Below are 19654 nucleotides of genomic sequence, written 5' to 3'. Positions count from 1 at the left end.
ATTCTATGTGTTTATGGCTATGTTTTGCCTATTTATATCCTCTTATTTGTGACAATTTTTTTCCATATGTCCATGTCTATGTCTATAATGTTACTTGTTTCCTTATACTTGTTTACAAATAAATAAATAAATAATAAATGAATGAATCAATGAATAAATAAATAAATAAATATTGGATGCACATTAGAACTGACTGGCACCAGTTTTTTATTGATTTTTAATGTTTTAATTCATTGTATTAAGTGATTTGGTGGTGGGTTTTTTTATATTTTATTGGATTGGGAGCTTCTCAGAGTTGGTTGAAAGATGGGTAGCTATATGAATGTTTTAAATAAATAATAAAATAAATAGATACAAAATAATATGCTTAGTTCAGTTTGAACCTTACACTTCTGATGATTGAAACTTTGGTTGCTCATGTCATCACTATCCATTCAACTAGGAGTCATTCTCCATTCATATATATATTTCCCATCTCCACCTGACTTATTCCTTACTAGATCGTGCTTTTAAAAAAATGGATGATTGAAGTTATATCTTTCATGAAATTCTGTTTCACAACATCCCCTGAGTATAGTGCATGGTTCTTACTTTTTGTCTACCTGCTCATCTCTAGGGTACTGTCTCTGCTTTTCAATTAGTTTTATGGAAAGAGGTCTTATATTCTGCTTGAGGCATTAAGCTTTTCATTCATGTAATTTAACTCATAATGTGAATGTGAAACTTTTATTGATTCAGAATTTCAAATGTTTTGTCTTCTTGGTTCTTTTAAGCATTACAATCTTTTCCAAACCCATGTCAGCCTTTTTCAAGAAAAGTAAATGTCTTCTGACATCTAATTAATATAATTCACCACCACTTCCTTTTTTTTTAATTTTTGGAGTTTTAATATTTAACTCATCTTAGCCCAACATTAATATTCTTGGCAACTTCTATAAAAATCAGGTTAACTAGCTATGCACCAGTTGCCTGAAATCAATAGAATTCATTCTTCGTTTCAGTTTACATCAAGTGCAAAATGTGACTGTATTAGTTCAGATTCTGTGTGATGCATCAAATGTTTGACCTTTATATAAAAATTATTTCCTGCATACAGAAATATTTTTTTATCAGAGAGAAGGTTATCATTAATGTCTTTTACCTGACATGCTGTTTTCCTCTGTGAAAGTTGCTTTATGTATGGCAAAACACAAAATCATTGGTGTTTTGTAATGAGAACTGATATGTGAACCTGTTGTTACTTTGTTGTGCTTTACAGTAATTACCTTGTCACAAGTACCTACCCTTTAAAAAAATAGCATTAAAGGATCTTTACTTCTCTTCACAAGTCTATTGGAGAATGATTCACTAGCGGGCATCAGCTTCCGTAAGAATAACTTAAATGGCTTATATAATCCTCCATTCTCAATGTTTCAGAAGCATTTCTGTTCTCATAGAAGACAACAAACAAATCTCTTCTCAAAGAAGAATGAGCAGTTAGAAGAATTTTAGGTTCCCTTGGCAAAGCTGTATAGCAAAATAATATAAGCCTTGGTGGTGCAGCGGACTAAAGTGCTGTTAAGTGCTAACACTTAGCTGCCAGCTGCCTGCAATTAGTGCAAGTTCGAATCTCACCAGGCTCAAGGTTGACTCAGCCTTCCATCCTTTCGAGGTAGGTAAATTGAGGACCCGGATTGTGGGGGCAATAAGCCAACTTTGTATAGAACAACACCGCTTAGGGGGGCCGAAAGCCCTAATAAGCAGGTATATACAAAAAAAGTATGCAGGCTATTGTTATAATGCATTGTAAGCCGCCCTGAGTCTACGGAGAAGGGCGGCATATAAATTGGACTAATAAATAAATAAATAAATAATGTCAATTCTCAAAGACAACTTTCATGCAGTTGATTTGATCAAATATGTAACTGACTAACTGGACCAAAAAGGGAGGTTTTCATTTTTGGGAGTATAGCTAGGAAAAGAGAGTTCCTTCAGAAGAATATCCAGCTGAAATGTATGCTGCATGAATGAACAGCATCCGTATTCAGTATGATATGCAGCACAGATTCAGACGAGGCAAGTGCCATGGAAGAAACAGAAGTCATTGCCCATGTAACTAGGTGGAAGCAGACCCAAATGGTGCTGGAATTAGCAAATGATACAAAAAGACACTATGCATATTTGGGAGGTGTTTTGAGTTTTTACATTAGTACTTTGATTTTTTTACCCTCTGAATTTTATGCATTCGATGCAGGCCCATTTAACACCTGATCACCATGGGGTGACCACATGCTCCATCTCCAAGAGGCAAACATGTGTTCATTACATAACCATCAAAGCAAAGCCTGACATGGCCGGCAGTGGAGCAAAGTCCTGTTCAGTACTCTTCCAGAGTTACAAATGACAGCAATGTACTTAGCATATGAAAGAAACTGATTTCAGTACTTGTGTTACATCCAGAAGAGCTGTGTGAGTGCCAAGTGCTTATTAAGGTTTACAAATATTTTGACAAGGTCAGACTTTGCTTCCAAAGAGTCTAGACAACTTTATGTTCTTAGGAACTAATTGCAGAGTACTGCTAAATGTGAACCACTCATATAATACAACTGCCAGGTTACACTTGGTTTCAACAACCAACACATATCAGACATAATACATTATGATAAGAGTGACATTCGAAAGATCAGTGCAAGTTGTACTTCAAATTCTCAAATTCTCATGTTTTATACCTTTTCCAATGTCATGTGTATACATGTACAAACTAATGCAAAGGAATAAATCTTTGGTTACTTTTAAAGTTGTACACATAATAGTTTTGTACAGCATCTTAATGGCTGCTTTCCAAAAGACAAACTCTGGTATTAGGAGTGGGAAGGGGAAGCTGAGAGCTTAAACAGTGAGATTAGTGATTACTGATTTAAACTCAAAACATTTATACTCCATTCATCTTGTTCCTTAAATCCATTCCTACAAACCTCCCAATGGTTGGGGGAAGGAGGCTGAAAATTTTGCTTCTGCCTACTCCACAAAACTGATGATAGATGATCATAACTTTTCTCCTCTAGTTTAAATTATCTGGGCTAGAGTACTGAGGTTATCCTGCACAAGGGTATTTGTGTATAAACATATACCCCCATGCAGAGTGGCAGATCATATGCTCTTTTATTTCTGAATGGAAAATCTAGCATTTAAAATCTGTGAAAACAATTGCAGTGTTCAATTCCCTGTACAATAGGTTCTACAGTAGATTACTAAGACTACCACTTAATTTTTGAATAGGCACCGATTGTATAAAAATCAGAATGCAAGTAACCTTCCCTGGTTGATGAAAGACAAAAGTTCCCAGCTGCCTTTAAATCATAGTCCATTACCTATTTCTTGTTTGACCTATATCTTCCTGGTTTTCCTTCTTGTTGAGTTTCTCCTGAACTCATTAAGATAACATCTTACAAAAATATTTTTGTAACTTGATATGAATATATTCCTCATTCTCTAATGGTTCCAGGATATTCCTTACCACCAGGGTTGAGATTAATGGCTTACTTTTGTCTCTCTCTTTTTCCTCTCCAGGGCCACACATGTATCTGTCTTGAAATAAATATAGACACATTCTTAGCAGAGGGAGAATATAACTGATCTAAACTCTTCTTGTTATACATATAAAACCGCAAAGTGACATTCCATCAGATTAGGATTTGACAGCAATTCGATGGTTGATTGGCAAGCATTTCCAGTGCTTAATCCTGCAACAATAGAAACCAGAAAAAAAAACAAATAGGATTTTGTGTATTTGTGTGCAAAGCCACTTGTGAACAACTGCTTTTGCTACTGAACCCAAATTCTTGGGTTCAGCATCTTTACAAAAGCACTTTATTCCTTAACACTTTCATTTTCACCAGGCTCCCTAGACACACTTTAAAAATCTTGAAAGCAGGACACTGTCTCGTAAATTGATCGCAAAACAGATCTTGTAAACCTAGCCTCTACTTCCCAATGTATTATTAGCCTACACCCTTCTGAAATTAAAGGTTCAAGATTAAAGCACTTAAAATAGTTAAGTCTTTAGCAATAAATGTTTATATTTCTTATTTATATAGTTTATCCCTATGGCCAGTATCAAAAATGATTTTTAAAAATCCACTTTCTCCCCCCGCACACCAAGTTTAAAACATTCCTCAATTACCCCTGATTTTAAAGGGGGTGGGGAATGCAACCTTTTTAATTCTTGGTGTGATTTCCATATACAATACATATTTCTCAATCAGTTTATTACAGTCTTGTATTACATATTGTAAAAGAACTATTTCCCTAACCAGTCTGTGTATGAAAATAGAAACTATACCATGTAAAAAAAACCTGATCTAACCCATTTTTACAATCTGCTTTTTGATTGGAGACTGCAGTGGAAAACTAATTAGGAAACTCTGTGTGTGTGTGTGTGTGTGTGTGTGTGTGTGTGTGTGTGTGTGTGTGTTGATATTTCCAGATATTTAGTTGTTTTACTAGCCTGAACATGAGTTCTCTCTGGCTGAGAAATTTATTCAGACCTATTGTGCTCTCCCCCTACCAATTAGAGACTATACTAACCACTGAACCAATTTTAAGTGTATCGATTGGAAGATGCAATTGCTCTGGCTGACAAAGTAAAACCCACAACACAAAGGTTATGCTCTATGAAGAACAGAAGTTTGCCAGGAATATAATTAGGCTCCTTCTATTACTGGAATCACAATAATAAATAAAGGGGAAATGTAGCGTCTCGCCTTTTGAAAAAATAAAATTAATGCACACATGTATACATAAGCAACAACAGAAAATGCCACATGATATGGCAACAAGCAACTTAGATTGTCAGTTAGACAACTGGTAGGGGTGGTTCCAATTTGCAGACTCTCTAGCCCACACAATCTTTTATAGATAAAATAATGGTGGTTGGCATGCTGATAAGCAAAGCTTCAGCCTCTACAATTATCCTTATATCCAAGTATGTGCTGGATCCCAAAGGCTTTCTTAGAAATAAATATGATAGATGGCTGAAGCCCAATGCTTTTGTCTTGAAAAGGCCCCTCGGCAACAGAAGCGAGATTAACCCATAGGCACAGTGTGGAGTATTCTGTAAACAAAATAGCATTTTGCTGAGTTGATGCTTGGAAACTCATTATGGCCCTCAGTGGCAATTACTTTGTAAAAGGAGCAGCCTACCCAGCAGCAACTTTTTCAAAAACCCACATCACGTTACTGAAATTCCCACCAGCTCCACAAAGCTGGGAAATGTCTCTTTTTTAAAGGGAGGGAGATCTTTTCAAAAATAAATGAATTGATTTTATCTTAGAAGGCACAATATTTCCTTATAACCAAAGAATGCCTTGTGCACCTATGTTTATTTAGTATCAGTATTTAAATCAGCCAAACTCTCAAAAACATTTGGAGGGCGAGCCTTCCGCGATGGCCAACCTGACCCTGGGTGAACTGGTTGTTAAATTACCCCCCTCGCTATCAAAATGGATCTTGAGTGCTGCACTGCAGTGGAGAAACAGGAAATGGAGCAGCCAGCACGAGGGAAGGAAGAGGAACAGGGAGGAAAAAGAGGGAAAGCGGCCTCCTCCTTCCCTCAGGCTGGCTGCTCTGTTGCCCGTTTCTTCATTGCTGTGCAGTGCTGCACTGCGGAGCTTGCCCCACCCACTACCACCCACATGCCCTCGCTTCCCCCAAGCATTTCTTTGCCTACCTGATTTCCAGCTCTGTCGCACTTCTCCGTCACGTTTCTCGCTGTTGTGTGCAGGGAAACAAGTTTGTGGGACTAAAAAACAAAAAAGTTCAATAAATCAATTCCAACTTCACGAGATTTTTTTTGCAAGAAGTTGTAATTGATTGATTGACTGAACTTTTTTTATAAAGTCCCACAAACTTTTGTTTCCCTGCACACAATGGTGAGAAACACAACGAAGAAACGAGACAGAGCTGGAAATCATGTAGGCAAAGAAATGCTTGGGGGAAGCGAAAGCATCTGGGCACCAGGCGCTGAAATGGCCTATCTCTCTCCAGCAGCTGCCCAGGCCTGCCAGAGGGAAGGCCAATATCTACCAGCACTTAAACATGGAGGCATTCCAGCTCTGGCTGGGAAGGGTCAGCCAGTATGGGTGCCCACTCACTTCAGCACCGTACCTGACCCTCTGGCATTCTGCTGGCACTTTGGCCCTGGGCTGCCACCTTATGCGCAGACTCCGCCCTTGTCACCTGAGACAGTTTTCTCCTGAATGATGTGATCAAAGGTTTCCGTTGCTCATCTCTTGGACTTTTGGGGAGGCTTTTTTTTTTCTGACTGGAAGGAAGTTGAACGAAAACCAGATGTGTTCCAGAAAACACAGATTTTCTGGAACACGTCTAACAGGTTCACTGAACTCAGCAAAAAATTAGGTATCAGTTCTACTGAACCAGTTGAATCACTGCCACACACACACACACACACACACACACACACACACACAAATCACTGTCTATTTTGAATAATAGCAGAAAGAGGAAACTTGAGAGTTCACAAGGTTGATGCTATATGGGACAAAACTGTGATTGAATCTAGATATTCTGCTTTGGATACCACGAAGCCTCCTCCCAGAAGGTATCAAGGAAAGCAGGTCATGAAGAGGATGCGTAGTGCCCCAGACAATTCTGCGGACATGGTTAAAGTAGTTCTTCCACTAAGCCATGGTGGCACAATGTTTAGAATGCAATACTACAGGTTAATTCTGCCAACTGCCAGAAGTTTGATTCAGACTCAGCCTTCCATCCTTCTGAGATTGGTAAAATGAGGATCCAGATTGTTGGGCCAATATGCTGACTGTAGACCACTTAGAGAAGGTTGTAAGCACTATGAAGCGGTATATAAGTCTGAGTACTATTGCTATTCCTAAATAAACACCAATTAATGCAGTCTTCACCCATTCCAACAAGCAAGGAGACTGTTCAGGCTTCGAAAATCAGAATGGCTTCAGACCTCATGGGACTTCATTTATTTGTCAAATTGATTTGGTGCCTATCTCACTGTGGGGCTACTCTAGCCGGCTTTCAACAATAAAAAGCAAGAAATGAAAAGAAATGTAAACAAAACAGAGAAGTAAAATAATAGAACAATAAAATAAACAATAAAAAAGAAAACATCAATATGATAACAGAAGATGGAGAGTAGAGAATGAGAGGGGAGGTAGAGTTTGTCCTCAATCCAGCAGCCACCTCTAGCTGGAACAGGACCATTAGGTCCCTCATGATGTGTAACCTTTTCACAACTAAAAACTTGTAGGCCAACAGATTGTATTAGGGAAAAGTTATTAACAATATGCACATGACTTCTAACATGGATTTTAAAAAGCATTATAAAGAAATTATCAGCTTTACTTTTGAGATCTGACCAAGTGTACTTATATGTTTATTTCTTTCTGATTCTTACTATGAATTTGGGATATATATGTGTCTCCTTCACTTCTACCATGTAAAATATTTTAATACATAAATTGGTTGCATCTACAAATTTTGACAAATGAAAAAATTGCATGCTAATTTGACACACCATGAACACTGAACTTGGTTTATAACATAAATTTTATGGGTTTCCCTCAGAAATTGGGAAGAATTGCAGTCATGGCCTTATAGAAGAGCAATAACAAGTTGCTTGCCTCATTAATTATTGTTTCACACAACAGCCAATACTCTTGGATGAAGAAATGAAGATTTTCTTTCCTCAACTCATGGTATTCTGATCATTGCCAGAAACGACTGAGGAATGGCCAAGAAAATTCCACACTCTGTACATCATGGCTAATTAAATCATTTCCGATCATTTGGTAAATTTTGCAAACATCTCAGTGCTGCAAAGTCACATGGGATATGGAATGTGAGTATGTAACAAAAAAGGGAAAGGAAACAATGGATGAGGAAAACAAAACAGAATTTCATTGATTGTCTATAAGATGTTCCATGGAGTGCAAACTTTGCTTATCATATAAATCAAGCACAACTTGCACGCTAGACATTTATTTATATCCTGCCTTCATTATGTGTTATAATAACTCAAGATGGTGAACATACCTAATGCTCCTTCCTCCTCCTATTTTCCACACAACAGAAACACTGTGAGATGGGTTGGGCTGAGAATGATTGGCCCAAAGTAACCGAGCTGGCTTTCACATCATTCATTTGCTTTTATATTATAACTATGGAGATATCACTGATTAATTAGTTAATTAATCAATTCTGTACATCAGAATTAGTTTAAGCTTTCTCGGTGCTTCTAATATACACCCTACTTCCATTCCTCCAGGGAAAAGAAATCTGGAAGTATATGTGGAATCCTCGTAAAAGAATATTGCTTGATGCCTTAATTCATAGTGAATATTAATAGCTAGATTGGTATAATGGTTAGGGGTGTCAGTCCAGAAACTGGGAGATTGTGAATTCTAATCCTGCCTTAGGGACAAAGCCAGCAGGATAACTGTGGGCTAGTCACTTTCTCTCATTGCCTAGGAGGAAGGCAATGACAAACAGCTCTGAAAAATCTTGTCAAGAAAACTAAGGACTATAATCCAGGAATCATCACGAGTCAACACCGATTCAGAGGCACACACACACACACAAAAAAAAAAATACAGTGCATAGAAATGTCCATATAAAAAGATCACATTTTAAAAGATTCGATGATAGTCAAATCTGAAAGAGAAAAGCTAAGGACCAGCATTTCAGTTTCGAAGCTGTTCATCTCACAGCTTAATCATTATAGCGTTGCAGCCCTTCAGATTCATTTCTAAAAAAGAAACAACACAATTCCAGGACAAAGAAGGCACAACTGTTTTAAGAAGTTGCAAACAGATACTCTCAGGATTCTACACAGTCTTATTATAGTGCCACTACACTGATTAAAAAGTTGATTAGAATCAAGAACAACTGCTTTCACACTTTTACAAAATGGATTTTTATAGTTTCTAATCCAAAATTGCACAACACTGTATGTAATTTCATTCACAGAGCCACTGTAGTCTCAATATATGAAGCCTGGTTTATGAATGCTTCCCTGAATAAGAACATAAATAGATTAAATTACACCAGTCCTACAACTTTACTGAGCACTTAAGAAAATCTGCTGTAGAATACAAAGTGAACAAACAGTTCAACTCTTTCTACCTCAACATTCTTTGAACTGGGCATGCCCAGATCTATGATCTTCCTCAGGATAATCTCAGCAGTGGTCATGCTGTCATTCAAAACCCTGGGAACTGAAGTTCATAATTCTGGAGGATTCTCTGGATGGAGAAAACAATCCTACCTTTTAAACCAACAGGTAGAAGGAATTCTTCTTACTGTCATAGATTCTTTCACCAAGGAGTCCATATTCCCAAAAGATCCAGTTGCATGAAAGGTCCTAATATTTTACTTTCAACAAGCTGATCAGATTCTTGAGAAATATAGCAACATTAGAAGATATCACACAAAATTTTGCTTAACTCTCACCATAAATTGGCAACTTTAAGGGATTCTGAAGTAGAAAAATATTTATCTGAACGTAGTGATGATATTTTGCCTGCCAATCTTGGGTTCATTGCATCAAAATGAAAGCCAGTATTTTAAAAGATAGCAATTTTCAATAATGATACATGTTTTAAAGTGCAAATTGGTGGAGACCTTCCATGAAAACCAGAAAAATAATGAAGGCTTTGATTCCTGTCCAACTGTTTTCCAAGTTTCCCAGTCTTCTATCTAGTATACTCATTTACGCTACATAAGCAGATAAAGTCCACTTGCTTCTCTATAACAACGTTCAACATGATTCCATCTCAGTCACTGTACATACTAAGATGGGTGGGTGGGGGCCTTCTTTCATTTCAACCTGGTTCACCCGAAAGGTTTCAATGCTATACCTACTTTTCTGAGAATAAATCCCATTGAAATCAGTGGGACTTTTAAATTAACATACTTGCCTCTCTTTCAATCATATCCCTTGATTAGAAATTCTGCAGAACTGTTTCTGCACCAGTGCTTCAATTTGGCTTATAGTGTCCCAGGGCAATCTGACATTTATGTTCATATAGCAAGATGTATTCAAGTGGTTTTCCTGCGGCCACCACCATCCCCTCATACCATCCCCAAAAAGTATTAAAAGTATTTGTATTAATTGCATGATACATTCCTGATCCAAATCATCATTTTGTTTTAAGTAAGAAATTTTTATGGAGGTTAAACACAATATACAGTAATTACTGAGAGCTATTTTTCTTAAGGGACTAGAAACAGCTAAGATGAGCTTGGGTAAATGCAATATATTCAGGAACTTCCTAATTTTAAAATATTTGTCCCCTTCATGCTGCAATTGGATTTAAACTCTTATAAGTTTTGTGCAACAACACAATACTTTGTGTTTTAACTATATCCAGGTGCAATCAATGAAGTTCCACAAGTGAAACCAATGGAAGTGTTTCAGATATCAGGAAGACATCTGTTACTTGAAAATAAAACAGTGGTGGATTGCTACCGGTTCGCACCGGATCAGGCAAACCAGTAGCGGCGGCTGCGGGAGGCTCCGCCCACCCACCCGGAAGCTTCTGCGCACACGAGCAAACCGGTAGTGACAGGATTTGGAACCCGCCCCTGGAATAAAAGCTTAAAATAGAACAAGCATTCTGGGAAAAGATTAAAGACAATTGCAGTACCTCTCCCTATTATTCTACTATTCAGCCTGTTTCCGAATAGAACGTGACAAGTATTTGTCTCCTAAAACTTGCTACAATATCATATTAAGGACCAGTTCAAGCACAATGTAGTTCTTCCACATACATAATTTGAAAATAAGAAGAAAAATGAACTAATCATATGCATAATGTGATTGCTAAAGCCAGCTATATGTTCTTAATTGAGGATAAAGGAATAGATAACAAATCTAGATTATCAACAGCTAATGTTCATCATTCTACATTAAAGGGCATTATATTAATTGAATCATTAGGTAAAATCTCCTTCAAGTAAAATTCAATTCCTGGGGACTTCATAAACACGATAATGTAGCTTTCTTGATAGCAATATAGAAGTGACTTTACTGATTTTCCTACCCCAAATGTTCAAGTCTGGAGGTTTTACATCCAAGTATTTATGGGCTATTCTGCTTCCTATCTCCAATCAATTTTTTAGGACTGTGGGATAGTACTTTTTAGGACACTAAAAAGGTAGATTGACTAATGGAAAACAGATGGTTCATCTTTCTCAAGAGGAACTATTTTCTGCCAAACTAAGCCATCATCAGACACCACCATTTTTCACAATATAAACAATGAAATCCAACCATTCTGTGTTTCCTAGTATATATACAAGCAAAACAAAAATAAATAATGTGTGACAACCATACACGGCAGGATTTACAAATAAAATATTTACTACATTTTAAGCAGCTCAATGGTTTCTATTTAAAGGCAAAAGTAAAGGTTCCCCTCGCACATATGTGCTAGTCGTTCTCTAGGGGGTGGTGTTCATCTCCATTTCAAAGCCAAAGAGCCAGTGTTTTCCGAAGACGTCTCCATGGTCAGGTGGCCAGCATGACTAAATGCCAAAGGATCACGGAACACTGATATCTTTCCACCAAAGGTGGTCCCTATTTTTCTACTTGCATTTTTTACGTGCTTTCAAACTGCTAGGTTGGCAGAAGCTGGGACAAGTAACAGGAGCTCACCCTGTTATGTGGCACTAGGGATTTGAACCACTGAACAGCCGACCTTTCGATCGATAAGCTCAGCATCTTAGCCACTGAGTGGTTTCTGTTTAAGTAAGCAAAATACAGGTTTGTGGATTCATTTCAACACAATTCATTGTTGGTATGCTTTGAAATGCATAAGTTAATTCCATGTAATGATTAGTACCTTTATAAAGCTAACACAAGGGATTCCAAATAGTCTATGTGCTCAATTTCTCAAGTATTCATCATATGACAATATGGAAACCAAATAAATAAGGGACGAATAAGTGACTAATGTTCAGATTCTGCATTGGAAAAAGAGAATTATTACTTGTTTCATTTGTTTTCCATACCTCCACAATCATCTTGCCCTCAGCTGTGTATGTACACTTAAAACATCTCCAATAGAATGCATTTAAAATGAAAAAGAATTCAACCAATTTTAAACTAAAATGAGGCAATACATATTTATATAAAATATCAATGGTGTGATCCAGCTAAATAAAGGAGCTCCATTTTAATCTGTTTCCAATGTTAACAAGGTTGGGCAACGTTTAATGGCCAGGGGGTGACATTTCATAATAAAGGGGTCATACAGAGAATCCTCTCCTCTATTTTATACTATTTTCATACTAGGATATGCCAAAGGACACTATTGCATATTGTGCATTCATTTTAAAACAGTAACAAGCACCATTGTCAACAACTTTTTCTTCTTTTTACCCTCTAGTCTACTTTATCATTATACCTGATGAAGATTTCTTGGTAAAAATCTAATATGCATTTTGGCTCAACAAATATTCTGGAATTCATGTATCTAGGGAACCAATTTGAGATTTTATCCTAGTACAATTCTAGCTTTTTAGTCGTGATTTGCAACATATGTTCCATTATTTTTGATATTGACAAGGAATGTTTTGAGGGGAAAAATGATTAAATGACTAAATATAGAATATAATGTACAGTCTATCCTGTAGCAGCTAGAAAACAGAGATCTACAGTAATATGCAATATGCAGAATATGAAGTGAATTTGCAATAATTTGCCAGTTTTTTAAATACTGCTGAAAAGAGATCTTTCTCTTTTGTTAATTTATTGAAATAATGATAGGTTTGGGGAAAACCAGAATGAGAAGAGTGGTTAGATATTTGAACAGAACCAACCTTCCTTCCTTCCTTCCTTCCTTCCTTCCTTCCTTCCTTCCTTCCTTCCTTCCCATAAACCAGAATTTGGCAACAATTTTTGAATTATAGCTCAGAGTCACTTCATACTGCAAAATGGACAGCAAGTAAATTTAATAATAACAGCTTGTAGGTTTCTATCAATAAAATTAAAACGTCCTATAATCTTGATGTCTGCTCATCACAAACTAGTCTTAGAAGCCTTAAAATGTACATTTGAAAAGTATAATTACTCAACAGTACAGATGCATGTCAAAAGGGAAAGGACATGAAACTTTCCATAGCTATTAATTGTGATGTTACAATATATAACCAGACATAAGGTGTTACAGTCACTAAATTTCAAGAAAAAGTTCATTTGTAAACTAGGTTCTAGTGTAGCTATTTATAAGTAATATACATACAGAATACAAATTCTAGAAACTTGCATTCTCATAGTTTACAAACCAAAACTGAAACACCAGACAAAGGCTGTCGCGATGAAAGTTAAAGAAACCTTTAATTAATGTTGCAAGGCATTAATCTTCAATCAATAACAAGCAGTCTAATTAATCATGCAAGCACTTTTCCCAAGAAAATAAAATTAAAATGTGCCCCAAACCTTAGGTCTTTGTGTGAAACAACATAAACAGAAAGCATTATATTTACTTTTCCAACAATGTCATTTCATTATCAGAAGCAGAGATAAAAACAAACAAACCACCAAATGTGTTAATGCTGATAAAAAGAAAATACCAAACTATACACAGAAAAGAATTACCCAAGAATTTTTAAAACATAACAGAAGTTGAGAAATAAATTGCAAATGATACTACAGGAAGTTATTTAAACTTGTAATTTAAACAATTCAATCTTAAAAACATTTACTCAAAACAAAATCAAAAAAGATTATTATTTAGTGGACCTTACTTACAGGAAAGTGTGTACCAGCTTCTCATAACATACAATTGTCTAATATTTCATTTATATTCAAGTTATTTAAAAAAGAAATCTAAATCATACTTTTCATTTTCAACCTTCTACTTGAAAAGAATAATTTGCAATGATAAATTGGTAGAGAGATAGTTGACGTATCCTTTCCTAATTATCCCATAAAGTGCATAATTAGCAAACAATTTGCATAACAAGCCTGTCTAGACTTTACTGTGGCTGAAACTTGACAAGGGTACTTTTCATATTTTTATATCCCCACACTGCACCTTAAAAATGTTTTGATAAGATAAAACATGAACAAACTTATATGTGTCTTTTAAAAATACAATAAATTAATAATAAATTTTAATGCTAATTGCAGATGACAAGACTGAGAAAACTTACACAACAGTATAACATTCAAAGTTGGGTTTATAAAGCAGAAAAAGAAACAGTTATTCTCACTTCATTTATTTGCTTGTTTGCTTATATTTATTTTATGTGACTACATTCCATATGGATTTATAGAAGCATAAAAATGAAAAGTGACATTACCATAACAGAAAAATAGAATAAGATAGAAATAACAATCCTTTAAACTGTCATATTTTATAAATGATGTTAAATCAGAAATAATGATAACAATAGGCTTTATAACATATAGAATACAGGTAGCCCTCGACTTAAGACCACAGTTGAATCCAAAATTTCTGTTGCTAAGCGAGACAATTGTTAAGTGTGTTTTGCCCCAGTTTACAATCTTTCTTGCCACGGTTATTAAGTGAATCACTGCAGCTGTTAAATTAGTAACATAGCTGTAAAGCGAATCTGGTTTCCCCATTGACTTTCCTTGGCAGAAGTTTGCAAAATGTGATCACATGACCCAGGAACACAGCAATCATCATAACTATGAGTCAGTTGCCAAGCATCTCAATTTTGATCACATGACCATGGGGTTGATTCAATGGCCGTAAGTGTGAAAAATGGTCATAGGTTGTTTTTTTCAATACTGTTGTAACTTTGGACGGGCACTAAATGAACTGTTGTAAATCAAGGATTATCTGTACTTTTTACATCTAACTATTGCTCTTCTCTATCAGACAAACAATGTGTCTCATCCACCTTTTTCTTTTCCACAATACTCAATGCAAAGGAGAAAGGAGGGTGTTGTTGCTTTCTCTTCCACTTATTCTCTAACCACCATAGGAATTATCTGAAGTCTATTTTCCTATTTACAGCTCATCAGCTGCAGTCCTGGCCAGAAATCCCAATTTAGAAGATAGTTGGGAATGTAATATATATGTGCTAAACATTGATTTATCCATATATTTCCATGCTGGTGAGACAAGTGTAGATTGGCTTTATTGATTACTGAGCTACAGTTATAAATATAAGCTCTCTCTGTCTCTAAACTCATTCCTAATCTAAAATCTAATCTATTTTACCAAGCTTAATGTAAAAGTATTATATTCCTCTTCTATGACAAAGAGACTCAAAAAGAGAAAGAGAGAGAGAGAGAGAGAGAAAAGGTTTCATGTGTTGAATGTAACCTTTCCAAGGAGATTATAGGGGAAGAAAACTCAAACTCTGACTATATTCAGCAATTGCTCATCCAAAATGTAAAATAATGTCAGTCTATAGAAACTGAATGAAGGGCATATTTGAGTTCCAGGTCACTAACTCCGTCACACGCAAATATCTTGTGGCAATGCTTGGGATCAAAGTAAAATGAAAATATACAATAAAGATGTATTTTTTTCTCTGATAAACCCAAGGATAAGCTGATAAAATGAAAGTTATTTGAAGATTCCACTTTTCTGCCTAAATAACTACAAACCTTTTATAAGAAAGATGAAAACTTAATTTAATATAAATAATTAATCAAAAGTGAAAAGAGGTATTGAAAAAAAATTACAATTATCTTAAACCAAATAAAATAAAATAAAACCTAACCTGCATATTTTGATAAGACCCATTTAAGATTCTTGAAGATTCTAGAAATAAAATAATGGCTCAAAACTGGACCACCAGTTCACCAGAATATATTTTCGGTATGCATTTTTGCTACAAAAACTGCTCTCTTGGATAAACCAGACAGGAAATATGATTAGATGAGCTAAATCTACTTTATTGTAAGGCTGTATCAACAGAACCTTGCAAGTCTGAAAGCACGAACTTCTTGCCGCCATTTTTAACCATCTGATCAATTAGGATGAGTTCTTCCTAATTTTCTTTTTCTTACCATTAAGCAACTGTAGGGTTCTCCTGCAGCCTCATTGTTCCTACACAGAATCTTTTTCCTTTGTCCTCCAAGATCATCCACACACTCCATTACAAAAACACATGACAATTGATCAGGAAAGACTGTGTAGCTATATAGTCAAGCTGTAGGCAACCAATTTGAGGGACCATCTTTCCCCATTTATTTCTACTCATCCAATTCGGTCAAGCAAGGTGGACATGCTTCAGGTCCCATCAGCCAAGGAATGCCAGTTTCTGCTGTGGTGCCCGTCATATGGACAATCCTCAAAGACTTCCCAGAATGGGTTTGACCTTGTTGGCCTTTCATAAAGGCCAGCTTCAATCACAACAATACACAAGCAAATAATAGATACAAACTCAAGGTAAACTGCTCCAAACTCAACTGCAGAAAATATGACTTCAGTAACAGACTGGTCAATGCCTGGAATGCACTACCTGACTCCGTAGTTTCTTCCCCAAACCACCAAAACTTTAACCTTAAACTGTCTACTATTGACCTCACCCTATTCCTAAGAAGTCTGTAAGGGGCGTGCATAAGTGCACCAGCATGCCTACCGTCCCTGTCCTAATATTCCTTTTTACTTACTCTTTTCATGTATTCAAATTATGTTTATACTTTTATCTGTTATCTTATATATGCTTGACAAATAAACTTATGATATGATGATGATAAAGTCCTAAAGACCCAGGTTCACAATTGTGTACAGACACCCATTTCATAGTTGTATCAGTGATGATGGGACATTAAATATTTTTGGCTATGTATTTTAATTTTTATGTTATCTATGTTGTTTTGATTTTATTTTAATTTTGTTGTCTTCCCAAAGCTACTTATTGAGCTGGGCAGCCTTACAAATTGAATAAACAAATATACAAATCACAAACCCCTCCCACCACCAGTTTTGCAGTTCCTAAATTAAAATGAAATGCCCTCCAAGGTACTAAGGAAATAGACCACAAAGTAAAGTAAAACCACAAAGCCAAAAGGCCATTATCACTACCAGGAGAAAAAAAGATACAAGGGGATAATCATAAAAAGAGAGAGAGAAAAAGAGAAACAGAGTCATCTAATGGAAATGGCAGTGCTTTCAGCAGGACAGAGAAACCAAATAAAAATCATGGTCTCTGAAGTTATGTAAAATTGAGTACTATAGATTCAGAATGAGACCCCAAAGCCAAGGCAGGTAAACCACTACAATCATACCCACATAAAGTAATTTATAAATCAGAGTCCTGGAACCAGGAATTTTTACCATTTGTATCCAAAGGCAGGATGCCCTGGATCCTTGTGACAGCCTCCATAATTAGTAGTGATTGCTGCAGAGATGTCTTTGAAATATCTAGCACCTAATAATTAATGAAATATGATCCTTCTCCGTGCTTTCTTGCTCTGCCAAATGATAACCAGAAGAATGAAGCAACCACAGGAGACCTCCAAGTCTGGTACTATACAGTACTCAACATTGGGCAAATGGAAGGAGAATGAGAGAATGAAAATCCTGAGATGCTATTCTACATACTTTATTTTTATTATTATTTCTATACCGCCCTTCTCCTGTGGGACTCAGGGCGGTGTACAGCCAGGATAAAACATAGCATATAAAAGTTAAAAACATTTTAAAAAACAATTAAATAATTTTGGCCCGAATTTAAAGCAACCCAATTAAAACCGAAATTCAATTAAAAAACTGAGAGGATGGGATCAAGCCAGCCCAGCTAGATGGAACAAATGTGTCTTCAGGGCCCGACGAAAAGTCCGGAGGTCTGATATCATGCGTATCTCAGGGGGCAGGTCATTCCAGGGGGCAGGTGCTGCCACAGAGAAGGCTCTCCCCCTGGGGGTCACCAGCCGGCACTGCCTGGCTGACGACACCCTGAGGAGGCCCTCTCTGTGCGAGTGAACCGGTCGGTGGGAGGCTATTGGCAGCAGAAGGTGGTCTCGCAAATACCGCGGCCCTAAGCCATGGAGGCTTTAAAGGTGGTCACCAACACCTTGAAGCGCACCCGGAAGACCACAGGAAGCCAGTGCAGCTCGCGCAGGAGAGGTGTTATATGTGAACGCCCTGTCGCTCCCATAATCCCCCGCGCGGCCGCATTCTGGACCAACTGCAGCCTCCGGGTGCACCCCGAGGGGAGCCCCATGTAGAGAGCATTGCAGTAGTCCAGGCGGGAAGTGACATACAGCTGCACATCCTCTTTATTTTCTGGTTAAGCAGCATACATGTTATGTACCCGAGGACAATGAAAACAAAAAAAATCACACTAGAAGCACTGTATCTCACTTTAATAGAAATGTACCATCCAGCACTGACGTTTTTCCTGCTTAGCTGAGCTGTCTTGGAGAAGACCAAGAAAATTCAATTATTCATTCATTTCACATTTGATACATAAAATGAATGCCTATTTAAATTCACTCCAGAAAGTTTTAGTTCAGGATGCATTTAGCAATAAAACCTTTGTATAGCCTGAGGGAATACTCCAATCTTCTGCTCCCTGAAACACAGACCAACGCTCTTTAAAGACACACACATGCACAAAAAGCCACAAGTGCATCTCAAATATTAGAATTTAGCCTTTAGGTGAAGATTGCCTTCAACTGCTGTACAGATTTTGCTACTCTGCCATTTTCTGATCACCCATCCTTTATCTTTATTTTTATTACAATCCAACAAATTATTTTCCTGGTATCTTCCTTTGCTGTTGTCAGAACATCACATTCAGAATAAAGCCATTATTATTTATAAACTTATTTACAGATATTTAAAAAAATGTACATCTTCTTTTACTTATGGCCTTTAATAGACTTTAATCTTTTTGTGGCTCCTTAGCCTGCAGGATAAAAATCAATTGATGTGACCTCTTTCCCAACATTGCTTTTTAGGAAAATATTTTCAAAAATGATAGAAGAGAACCTAAAAGATAGAAGAGAAAATGTATGCATGCTCTAGGATATTTTTCCCAGCATATGCATTCTCAAAATATGAAGTTCAAATAGGGCCTGCAGTTTAAATATAAATGTTTAATTACTATTGCTGTATCCTTCAAATAGGAAACAAAATAAATATATACAAAGAGTATATATGCCACTTCCAACCATATTAGTGTTAAGAATGCTGTAATATTAATATTTGGAGCTTGAGGAAAAACTGGCTAAAGTCAAATCTGATGTAAATTTCATCATGCAAACAACTGAATCAACCACATTTCTTACTGGTTCAATGGAAATTATTAGCGATAATAAAGTTTGGCAAATAAACACTGTATGATTTTTTTTCCCTAGATAAGACTTTTTTTCATAAAAGTATGCTCTATATCTTAAAGGCAGAATTAATTGCTCAACAGAAAGCAGTTTGAGATCTTTTTTGAAGCTAAATGGAACTGAAATCATAGATAAAATGTAGAAAAGATCTTGTCATTTAGATAAAATCTGATGCTTCAACCAGTTCAGCCTATAACAATTGTTGCTATTAATTCACTTCAGATGTGATACCATACTAGAAAATAATATGAGAATTTAAGATTACACTATTGATTGCAAACTTCTCCCACGCCTTGCACACCATCTGCCATCACATTTTTTTTGTTTCCCTACAGAATCTCCCTTCAATATGAG

General features: G+C 36.4%; 1 protein-coding gene across 1 annotated transcript in view; it reads right to left on the bottom strand.

Annotated features, from left to right (window-relative positions):
* SPON1 (spondin 1) overlaps positions 1-19654 on the bottom strand; it is a 313993-nt gene that overhangs the window by 164290 nt on the left and 130049 nt on the right. The window lies entirely within an intron of this gene.

Source organism: Pantherophis guttatus, chromosome 1, assembly GCF_059756535.1.
Source record: "Pantherophis guttatus breed Tessera chromosome 1, ASM5975653v1, whole genome shotgun sequence".
NCBI classification, from domain to species: domain Eukaryota; kingdom Metazoa; phylum Chordata; class Lepidosauria; order Squamata; family Colubridae; genus Pantherophis; species Pantherophis guttatus.
Note: the sequence above shows the minus strand (reverse complement) of the source record. Positions and strands in the feature narration are given on the sequence as shown.